This window comes from Ambystoma mexicanum, chromosome 2p (genome assembly GCF_040938575.1).
Source record: "Ambystoma mexicanum isolate Mex_15411 chromosome 2p, UKY_AmexF1_1, whole genome shotgun sequence".
NCBI classification, from domain to species: domain Eukaryota; kingdom Metazoa; phylum Chordata; class Amphibia; order Caudata; family Ambystomatidae; genus Ambystoma; species Ambystoma mexicanum.
The window spans coordinates 765,639,110-765,651,178 of NC_090923.1; positions in this window are offsets into that span (position 1 = coordinate 765,639,110).

The following is a 12,069-nucleotide window of genomic DNA, read 5'->3' on the forward strand; positions in this document are numbered from 1 at the left end:
TGTCACCATTGCCATGTACATCTTGGAAATAATCCCCTTCCTGGTGTTGGCTTTCTTGATGACTCTCTCAAAGCATGTTAGCGGATGGGACAGGCAAGGGAGGACTCTGGGATTTGTATAGGTACCCTTCAGCCTCAGATAATGAAATACACTAAAAAAATCTCCCCCTAGCATTTCTCTCACCATCTCATAGTCTTTAACTTGTCCCTCTTGAAAGAGTTGTCCCACCCTCTCCAGGCCCCTATCAGAACACGTTTGAGCGTGTTTGAATCCCTTTTTCCCCAGGTTCATGGACTTTCCCCTCAGTGAGCTCAGTGGGGAGGGCCAGGAGGAAAGTCACTCTTTGGGGCCATTTTCTTTCCATAAGAACCACAATATTTTGATTTGGAGGGGGAACATATAAGATCTCTAACTTTCTTAGGATGGGAGTAAGAATCCTCTAAGTACGTCATATATGTGCCCATATCGTCCCTCATGTGCTGCCGCAGGATACGTAGTTGGGCAGTCTTATCATAAAGGAAGAAATCTGTGAGACTGAACCCTCCAACGTTTCTGGGGAGGGTAAGGGTAGTTCTTTTAACCCTGGGATGTTTCCCTTGCCAATTGAATCAGGATATCATGGAATTGTGCTTTCCAAAGAAGGTGTCGGGGAGGGTTCAGGGTGTGGCTGTGAATATGCATAGAAAACACGGTAGGATGGTCATTTTGATTGATGTAATTCTACCGTACCTTGAGAGAGTCTGGGGTATCAAGCAGGCAAGATCGGAACAGAGCGGGCGAATAGTTGATGTCAATGAACCTATCTAGGTCTCTGGACACTCGTATCCTCAAATAGGGGACTTCATTAGGTTCAAGTCTCATCCCTCTCAGGGGTCCTGGGTCAATCGTGGTGTGATGATCCACGCATAATAGCATGACACTGAACTTGAATGTATTGATTTTCAAGTCAGAGAAACCCCCAAAGGAGGCTGTGATTTCCAGGAGTTTCGGGAGGGAGCGAGAGATGTTCGCTAGATAACATAAAATGTCTGCAAAGAGGTACAATCTAAAGTCAACGTCACCGTCTTTTATTCCTGAGACATCAGGGTTGTGTTAAGAAAGGAGGAAGGCAATGAATATGGCAAGGGAAATGTGCACGGAATCGCACAGTGAACAACTTTGAATCTAACAACGTGCATACAATACCCAAGACTCGTGTATACTAAAACCCAGGAGTGCAAATAGAGTGAAACAATAATACCAATATATGAAAAGGGATGTGGAGTAAGCATTTAGAACCTCCTTATGACTGAAAGGAAAGTCGGCAAACTCCTTACCCACTATGCTATTACAGATACTGACAGCGCTAAGCCCACGTAGAGGGTAAGTAAGGACAGGATCTGTGAGCTGACACTTTGGATGATACTGAATAAGGAACTTAGAAACAGTACTCACGAGGACCGGAAAGACCACTTGAATGTCAGTAAACCCACGAACCCAGTTGATCAAACAGGGACCCAGAAGGCTATAACAGAAATGGGTGGAGGATAACTAAATACATAAGACCCAAGTCAAGGGGCAAGTAGGAATTGTGATTATAGAATAGTGAGGAAAACAAAAGGCATTTACACAGGGGCTAGTTACAACAGCACCCCACACCTAATAATCAATGGGCAATAAATGCAGAAGTGCAATGGAAAACATGGAATGGATCCCAATAGAAAGTAAAGATCAGGAGCAGGGAAAATGATATCACAAAAGGAAACCTTTCCCACCCATCCAAGGAGAAAAGGCAGGAAGCTAAATCTATAAAGGGAAAGACTAATGCATCAAGTTTTTCAGTAGCAAAGGACAGCATCAAAGAAACAGAGAACACAGACAAATTGGGCTGCATCAAAGGGTAAAGCACAGAGAAAGGCTGCCTGCAGACAGAGGAAGACAGAAAGGGAAATCCAGAAAGCAGAAATCAATTAAGCAGATAAATTCGAAATCCAGGGCAGAGGAACAAGAAACAGGAACTAGGAACTAGGCACAACAGCTAGGAACCAGGAACAAGGGACCAGTCACAACAGGAACACTGCAACAATGACCAGCGCTGGACTGAAGCAAACTGAGGCTTTTAAAGCTGTTTAACGAGCACACCCCTCAGGTGTGCCGCCTGCTGCACCTGCAGCCACAGGTGTTGCCTATCCTCCACCCAACCCTGTCCTGCAAGGGAGGAGGTGAAGCAGTGAGCCAGGCATTCTGGGAAGCATAGTCATTAGACTAAAGTAGCATGCTGGTTGCCAAAAACCTGGAATGGATCCGGAAGGGAAGTAACTAGGAAAAAAAGGTTTTAGCGCTCCCAATTCATCACAGCACTGTAGCATAAGGTTCGGAGGAAATGTCCAGTAGGGAATAAACCCCAAAACATGCCCCCAAGTGGCGGGAACGGGAACAAAGGGAGCGAGCCGTGACAGTATACCCCCTCCCACGGCCAACTCCAGGCGACTGTCACCCGCACAAAACATCTTCCTTCCATGACAGGAGCACTTTGTCTTCAGAGGTGGCACTGACGGAAACGATGACCCGCGGGCAAAAGCAGAAGGACTGGAATGAATAGAATCAGGCCGCAGTCTAGAAGAGCCATAGGCAGGTTTTTGGTGAGGAAGAGACTCATGGGTCGAAGAAAGGCATGAAGGACTTGCAGGACCCGAAGCAGCGTTGGAAGGTCCAGGAAGCTCAGACACTGGGAGCGAACACTCATACATCATTGAGGAGGGAGGCAGGCTGGTGCAACATGCTTTAGACAATGGTAGATGCTCTGTTAGCCTCCCTGCCAAGAGCGGACACACAGGAGGTGAGAAAATAGCAGGTTTCAGGAAATGTTCATGTTCAGAAAAAGAAGGTGGTGGCCGAGGTAGAGGTTCTGATCTTCTCCCGCCATCCATCTGGGTAAAGGCTTGTGGTTGAGGGTGATTAAGGTTCGACTGCCTCTGTTCCACGCCTTGGGGGCCTGGAAGTCCAATGGGTTGTACGAGGCTGGCACTCCTGGTGTCAGTCATGTAGCCACCTTGTTGCACGTGGGATACAACCGCAGGGACGTTTGGCATACCGATTGGAGTGATAGACGCAGTACTTGGTACATCAGACACACTCGCAGCAGGAGCAATAACAGGCACATCTTGAACTGCAGCAGTCATACCCTTCCTTTGGCTACTAGCACCCGACTGGTGCTGCAGCTGGGGGGCCATGCCCGTCCCCTCCCTCAGGCTCATGTGGGATCCGGCAACAAAAAAGCTGTCAAGCGGCTGATCCAAACCGGCCCCCAAATGCGAACCGTCCAGCCCGCTATCCTGGTCGGCTACTTGTTCGTTGACTGGGCCATGGCGGATGGTATCCGTCTCCCTCTCGTAACACTCCAGGCAAGTCCAACGGCCTCGCATGTAAGGCCCTCCCGAGTCGTGATCCAGCTTGATGTTTCTGAAGAGAGAGCTGGCAGAAGTCTCAGACTCAGATGTTGCATATTCGGGAGGCGCTCATGCTACAGCCAAGCAGTTGGGAGAATCAACTTGTGTAAAAGGCAGGCCTTCTGGTGATCCCACTGAAGCATAAGAAGGGCAGGCTGGACGTTCATCCGTAATAAATGGTTGGGATTCAGGAGGTAACTCTGAAGTAGAAGAATATGCAACATGATCAGACAGAGTAGACAGGTGCACCTCCGATATTGGCAGCGAGGCTGAGCAGGATACAGGTCTCTCATGAACTGAAGCCAAACTAGCAGTAGGATCTGGGACCGAAGACATGCACTCAGGATGTGCTACTGGAGGCTCCATGGCTGAAGGATAATCCGCTGGATGAGTCACTGTAGCCGAAAACAGGCATGCCAGAGGAAATTCTGAGGCTGAGGGCATGCAAGCTGGAGCCGTCTCGTTAGCTGAAGACAAACTTGTCAAGGTCTTTGGCTCTGACCACGTACATGGTGAAGGCTCTTGAGTGACTGGCAGACATAGCAATTGTTCATTGATTGAAGACACGTGTGTCAACGATGACTGCAGAGCTGTGGACTGGATAATCGAAGAGTCAATGGTTGTAGGAGGACAGACTGAAGTCCCAGAAGTCGACAGACACATTTGTGGCTCAGGAATGGAAAGCACCTTTAGGGCGGTTGACTCCTTGGCACCAGTAACCAAAGACTGAGCTGTACCCCTGCCATCCATCTCCTTAGTGGATGACACAGAGTCTCTTCCTTTGTAGAAGTCAAAATCAACCAGAGGAATCACCATAGTAAAGTCTCTGTTAATCAGGATTTCGTCAAATGTCCATTCCTCTGTCTTAGCTTCTGAAAGTGGCATATTAACAATCAACAGTTCAGGAATCGCCTGCCGGGTCTTTGGTTCAGTATACTGTGGAATGAGTCCATCAAAACATGAATTCGGGACTGTCTTTGACTGTTCGTTGTGACAAAAAATTGGCAGAAGGAAGAGCGAACACAGAGGTAACATCTTTTTCCACATCAGCTTGAATGTCTACTTCAGTCTCAGCAGCTAGATCAAGGGCAGAACCTAAGCCTACAGTAGTGACTGATTCTGTGTATGCCACCATTGTGGATTGTGTTTGGAAATCAGAAGCATGTATGTGTTCAAGCTCAGAATTATGACAAACTGCTACACAGGAAATCTTAGGTAAAGGAGTGGCTTGTAAATCTTCAGCTAACAGCAATTCCTGACAAACGGTAGGACAATTGTCAGAACCTGTGCCCTGAATAAGTGCTGTGCTAGAAAAAAGACTTTCACTCCCAATTGATTTTACATATTGACAAGTATCATGACCTACAAAAATCTCCGCACTCAGGGACTGAACAGTATTCACTTCATCAACGGATAAAGTTTGAGGTGTATTCAGAAAAGACTAAGGTTTTATTCTCCTCTTGTAAAGTAATGTATTCTTGTTTTAACTTGTCATGATGCCTACCCCCGGAGCACCAGGCCAGGCCCAGCACCCCCGGAAGCAGGCATCATGCCCTCGGGTAAAAGCCCAGCGGCCCCTTATAGGGGCTCTTTGGACTCAGTCCTGGCGCCTTTGGCGCCAGGCTCATGTTGGACATCAGTCCTTGCGCCATAGGCGCCAGGCTCATAAAGGGAGGTGTTTTGTGCACTTACCTGATGCAGACCATGCTGCACGCTTCAGGCCTCCCTGAGACCTGAAAGGGACTATTTTTTCATAGGGACTATTTTTTCACTCGGGCGTGGCCAGGGAAGGACACATACCTAGTTGGGGAAGGATACATACCTGGGACTTCTTTGGAGGCTATTTATGCCACGCCCAGACAGCAGCTCATGCTTCGCGTTGTTCTGCTTCCTGCAGCTTAACGCTCACCGTGTCTGCTCCTGCTCCTGGACTCCAGCCACGCCCGCCTCGAACCTGGAAGACCTGCAAGGAAGGAAGAGAAGAGAAAGGTGAAAACCAAGGACTATTTCAAACTTCTTACCTGCATCCGGAATCTTCTTGCCAGCATCCCTGAAGAAAGACTTCCATTTAAAAGCATTGCGTTGCTCGCTGCAGCGCCACGCTTCACTCACCTGTCCTCGAGACATCTCCCGGCTCCATCGCGGCTGTCAGCATCGGACGCCACATCTCTGCACCTAGGGGAGAGAGGAAGAAACAAAAGGTGAGCAGAAGGAACACAGAAGGAAAGCCTGATTAACAGCCATAATACTTACCGGCTTTTCTTCCACATTTCGGGTCGACGCCGCCCCGTTGGCAGGTACCGTACCCCGGCCCCTATGGGGAAAGGACAAGAGACATTTCTGGGGAATGATAAGGACATTTAAAGGGATCGCCCACATCACTACTCACCTCAGCAGTTTAACCCCTCGACGCATCGCCTTCATTCTGCACCTGAAATAAAGGACAGATCACAGGTTAGAAAGACAACATAAAAGGGGCCTCACTTGAACTTTCATACTTACGGCGCATCGCTCAGGAAAGTCAAGTGGATTTTGCCAGCGCCATTCTGAAAACCAGTGAAGTAACTGGACGAACGCGCGCCCCTGCACCAGAAGCAGGATGGAGAGTTCATCCTTCCAAACCATAAGGTGACCTTAAACCGGGGTTTGGAGGAAGTTAGAAAGGAACGAAGGGGGAAAGGGGGGAGCTAGCACACTATTCTGCAGACTGTTAATCCCCTTTCTCATCTGCAGAAGGATATTCCTATGGGCCAGGCAAGCACGATTTGGAGGTCCTGTCCAATCGGTGTTCCGGGTCCTGCGCATCACGCTAGAAGAGGCCAGAGCAATCCAGACTAGACCAGCGCCCCCGTGGGAACCAGGTGAGCGTTACAGAACGCGAAGCCTTCCTACAAATTCCCACCCAGGCGCTATGGAAACTTCCGAAACTGACCAGTTGGCCCAATTACTGGGGGAATTACGGGCCGAAGTACACGCCGCTCGTCAAGAGACTAGTGCCCTCAGGAGGGAAGTGATTGTAATAAAGGATAGAGCTGATGACCTGGCTAGACAGCTTTTGCAAGGTCAAGCTGGACAAACTCCTTTACCCGGTTCCGGGGGGAACCCCGCTCCTGTGGTTTCCAGTAACCCGGTGCAGATTAATCTACCTGGAAACATGCCGCTGGCCCCACCTGAACGCTTTGCTGGGGACCCCAAACGATTCGCCGTATTCATGAATCAGTGTCGTTTGCACTTCCTATGCAGACCTGGGGCCTTCCCTAATGATCAGACCAAGGTAGCCTTTGTGTTGTCATATCTCAGTGGCTGTGCTGCCGATTGGTCAGTCCCACTGGTAACTCAAGATGACCCGATTCTTCGTGATTTTCAAGGATTTCAAACAAGCATGGAAAGGTTATTTGCTCGACACTCCCAGGGACAGGCTCTGGATGACGAACTTCTATCTCTGCGACAGGGCAATCAAGACCTTCTATCCTACATTGCAACCTTCAATAGACTAATTGTGGAAACTGGTTGGCCAGAGGATAAAAGAATCACGTTATTCTATCGAGGTCTACGAGGAGAACTTAAAGATGTCCTGGCACAGGTTGTAAATCCGCCCCAAGAATGCACTGACTATATAGACTTAGTGGTCCAATTGGATCACAGGCTGCAAAACAGAAAAGCAGATCGGTCCAAGTTTGAAACCCGGGTGTTGGCCAAGACCCACGCTAACCCCAAGGGGGCTGATGGCTCGGAGCCTATGCAAATCGGAGGGGTTAAAGGACCCCTAACTCAAAAAGAACGGGAAAGAAGACGACAGATGCAATTATGCCTTTATTGTGGGTCCTCTGGACACTTTCTACGAGATTGCCCGGTTAAGCCGCCCAAGAAGGTGGTAGGAGCCGCTGATAAAATCCATGGAAACTCTGTATCGGGAAATGAGCACGCCCGGCAAGCGTAGGGGTCCGCTTGCCGAGCTTGAAAACTAACTCTCAGACCTCGCATTTCATTGTGCCAATGGTCCTCGTAGATCCGGAACAGCCTAAACGGTTGCATGCTATAAAGGCATACATCGATAGCGGGGCTATAGGAAACTATGTGGATCGAGAATTGGTCTCTAGGATAAACCTCCCTCTGCGTCCTAAAACCAACAAAGATGTCATCACCACAGTAGATGGAACCGAAATTGCCTCTGGACCGGTAACACATTCCACAGCTGAGGTGACACTTGTAGGTCCGGATGGCCATCGGGAGGCAGTTGTGTTTGATGTAATCAAGGCTCCACAGTTTCAGCTTATTCTCGGAATCCCTTGGTTAGAGACACATAATCATCAAATTGATTGGCGAGCGAAGAGAATAACCTTCCCGGATTGTGCACAAACCTGCTACCCAGAAAATCCAAAGATTAATCTAGCATCAGTAACCTCTGTCCCCGTGCAACTACCTCCAGAGTACCAAGACTTTCAGGACGTCTTCCAAAAGGAACAGGCCAACACGTTACCTCCCCACAGATCGTACGATTGCCAAATCGATCTGGTGTCCGGTGCACAACCCCCTTGTAGCAGGATTTACGCCCTTACTGAACGAGAGAATCTGCATTTGAGACAATATGTAGATCAATACCTCGCCAATGGTTTCATTCGCCCGTCAAAGTCCCCGGCATCCTCAGCTTTGTTCTTCATGCCTAATAAAGAAGGCGACCTTATAACTTGTATCGATTACCGCGCATTGAACCAGATAACTGTTAAAAATCGTTACCCTCTGCCTCTGATCCCTGAACTCCTTGACCAGGTGAAGGACGCTTGCGTATACACCAAGTTAGATCTCCGGGGGGCTTATCATCTGGTACGAGTAAAAGAAGGCGACGAATGGAAAACGGCCTTCCGTACAAAATATGGACTATTCGAATACCAGGTGATGCCTTTCGGGTTGTGCAACGCGCCTGCAGCCTTCCAATTCTTCATGAACGATGTCCTTTGGGAACTCATCGATGTCTGTGTTGTCGTGTATATCGATCACATTCGTGTGTACTCCTCTTCGGAATCTGATCGCAGAAAGCATGTCAGGGCCGTCCTAGAGAAACTGTGCCAGCACAAACTGTTTGCCAAGCTGGAAAAATGTGTTTTCCATACCACCGAGGTTGAGTTTCTCGGATTCATCCTGACACCTAAAGGGGTCCGAATCGATTCACGGAAAGTGGATGCCATCCTCAAATGGCCATCACCTAGTTCGGTGAAAGGTGTCCAAAGCATGCTTGGTTTTGCCAACTTTTATCGCAGGTGTATCCCGGAGTTTTCACGTGTGGTGCAACCCATCACTGCACTCTTGCGAAAAAATAAACGTTTTGAATGGACCGAGGAAGCCGAACAGGCCTTTCAGGAGTTGAAAGCTAAGTTCACGTCCGCACCTATTTTGAAGCACCCGCGTCCCGATCTCCCATATATAGTCAAAACCGACGCGTCCAGCTTAGCCATGGGAGCTGTCCTGTCTCAGAGAGACCCTGAAACCAACCAATTGCACCCCGTAGCATTTTGGTCCAGAAAGTTCTCGCCGCCGGAGATAAATTATGCGATCACCGATAAGGAACTATTAGCCATTAAGTCCGCCTTTAAGGCTTGGCGGCATTATCTCCTCGGCGCCCGGCATATCATCACCGTGATCACTGATCACCGAAATTTACAATATTTAAAAACTGCCAAGGCTCAATCGTCTCGACAGCTCCGATGGGCTTTGTTCTTTGCTGAGTTCGATTTTGTAATCACCTACCGCCCCGGCTATAAGAATGGTAAGGCGGACGCTCTATCCCGAATTGGAATGGAAGAAATAGACACAAACTCAGAACCTGTGCCGATAATTCCCGAACAAAGAATTTTGGGGATAACCACTTTACAAACCCTTGAAGACATTCAAGCACGAGTGAAACAATTCCTGGACTCTTCAGCCTTGCAGGATTGGATCAAAAGGGGGTCTAACTTTTCAGTCAAGGATGGCTTACCTTACTTCCAAGGACGCTTATTTTTGCCAGAAAAGGAATTGCAAGAACTGGTTATTTCCCGTCATCATGATACCCTGATGGAAGGACATCCTGGCATTGCCAAAACAGAGGAAAAGGTTAAACGACAATTCTGGTGGCCTTCCTGGCAAAAGGATATTAAATCTTTCATGATGTCCTGTTGAGTTTGTGCCCAAAACAAAGGTCAAAAGACAAGACCCACCGGTCTTCTTCAGCCCTTAGACATTCCACCAGCACCTTGGCACACCCTGTCACTAGATTATATCACGGACCTGCCCTCTTGTAATGGGGGACAATACTATTCTGGTCGTGGTGGATTTATTTTCCAAAATGGCCCACTTTATTCCGTTGAAAGGATTACCTTCAGCCTTTGTTCTTGCCAAGGAATTCCTCGAAAATATCATCCGTTTGCATGGATTCCCGTCCATACTAGTCTCCGATCGGGGAAGCCAGTTTATTTCTCATTTTTGGAAAAAGTGTTGTCAACTGGCACAAATCGACGTAAGACTCTCGACCAGCCACCACCCACAGACCGATGGTCAGACGGAGAGAACGAACCAGACCCTTGAACAATATCTACGATGTATGTTGCACCAATCGGAGGGTAATTGGAAGGACATTTTATGGGTGGCTGAATATGCATACAATAACTCGATACACTCTGGAACTGGTCAGAGCCCCTTTTATACCCTATATGGACATCACCCTCGTACTTCAGACTTGGACTCACCTCTGAGCCTTGAAATGCCCGCAGTGGACCACTTGCATTCTACGATTACTCAAGCCTTCAAGGATGCAACTGCACATTTGCAACATGCGAAAGGGAAATACAAAAAGAATGCGGATCTGCATCGAAGAGAGGCGCCTCCATACCAAATAGGGGATCAAGTATGGTTGGCTACCAAACACCTATCACTCAAGGGGCCTCGAACTTTTAATCCAAGGTATTTAGGCCCTTACTCGATCAAAGCTATAATCAACCCAGTGGCAGTCAAGCTCGATCTACCAGCTAACATGCGGATTCACCCGTTTTTCATGTGTCACTTTTGAAACCAGTGCACCCAGGAACCAGATTAACAAAGCCACCAGAACCGATTCAGATAGATGGGGAGCCTGAATTCGAGGTGAAGAACATTTTGGATTCTAAGATCTCAAAATCAAAACTTTGATTGGAAAGGGTACGGGCCTCAGGAAAGGTCTTGGGAACCCAGTGATCACGTACATGCACCTCGGCTGGTAAAAAGGTTCCATCGGAATTTCCCAAACAAACCGAAACCTCCAGAAGGAACGACCTTGGGCGGGGCCTTGGGGGGGAGTGCTGTCATGATGCCTACCCTTGGAGCACCAGGCCAGGCCCAGCACCCCCGGAAGCAGTCATCATGCCCTCGGGTAAAAGCCCAGCGGCCCCTTATAGAGGCTCTTTGGACTCAGTCCTGGCGCCTTTGGCGCCAGGCTCATGTTGGACATCAGTCCTTGCGCCATAGGCGCCAGGCTCATAAAGGGAGGTGTTTTGTGCACTTACCTGATGCAGACCATGCTGCACGCTTCAGGCCTCCCTGAGACCTGAAAGGGACTATTTTTTCATAGGGACTATTTTTTCACTCGGGCGTGGCCAGGGAAGGACACATACCTAGTTGGGGAAGGATACATACCTGGGACTTCTTTGGAGGCTATTTAAGCCACGCCCAGACAGCAGCTCATGCTTCGCGTTGTTCTGCTTCCTGCAGCTTAACGCTCACCGTGTCTGCTCCTGCTCCTGGACTCCAGCCACGCCCGCCTCAAACCTGGAAGACCTGCAAGGAAGGAAGAGAAGAGAAAGGTGAAAACCAAGGACTATTTCAAACTTCTTACTTGCATCCGGAATCTTCTTGCCAGCATCCCTGAAGAAAGACTTCCATTTAAAAGCATCGCGTTGCTTGCTGCAGCGCCACGCTTCACTCACCTGTCCTCGAGACATCTCCCGGCTCCATCGCGGCTGTCAGCATCAGACGCCACATCTCTGCACCTAGGGGAGAGAGGAAGAAACAAAAGGTGAGCAGAAGGAACACAGAAGGAAAGCCTGATTAACAGCCATAATACTTACTGGCTTTTCTTCCACATTTCGGGTCGGCGCCGCCCCGTTGGCAGGTACCGTACCCCGGCCCCTATGGGGAAAGGACAAGAGACATTTCTGGGGAATGATAAGGACATTTAAAGGGATCGCCCACATCACTACTCACCTCGGCAGTTTAACCCCTCGACGCATCACCTTCATTCTGCACCTGAAATAAAGGACAGATCACAGGTTAGAAAGACAACATAAAGGGGGCCTCACTTGAACTTTTATACTTATGGCGCATCGCTCAGGAAAGTCAAGTGGATTTTGCCAGCGCCATTCTGAAAACCAGTGAAGTAACTGGACGAACGCGCGCCCCTGCACCAGAAGCAGGATGGAGAGTTCATCCTTCCAAACCATAAGGTGACCTTAAACCGGGATTTGGAGGAAGTTAGAAAGGAACGAAGGGGGAAAGGGGGGAGCTAGCACACTATTCTGCAGACTGTTAATCCCCTTTCTCATCTGCAGAAGGATATTCCTACGGGCCAGGCAAGCACGATTTGGAGGTCCTGTCCAATCGGTGTTCCGGGTCCTGCGCATCACGCTAGAAGAGG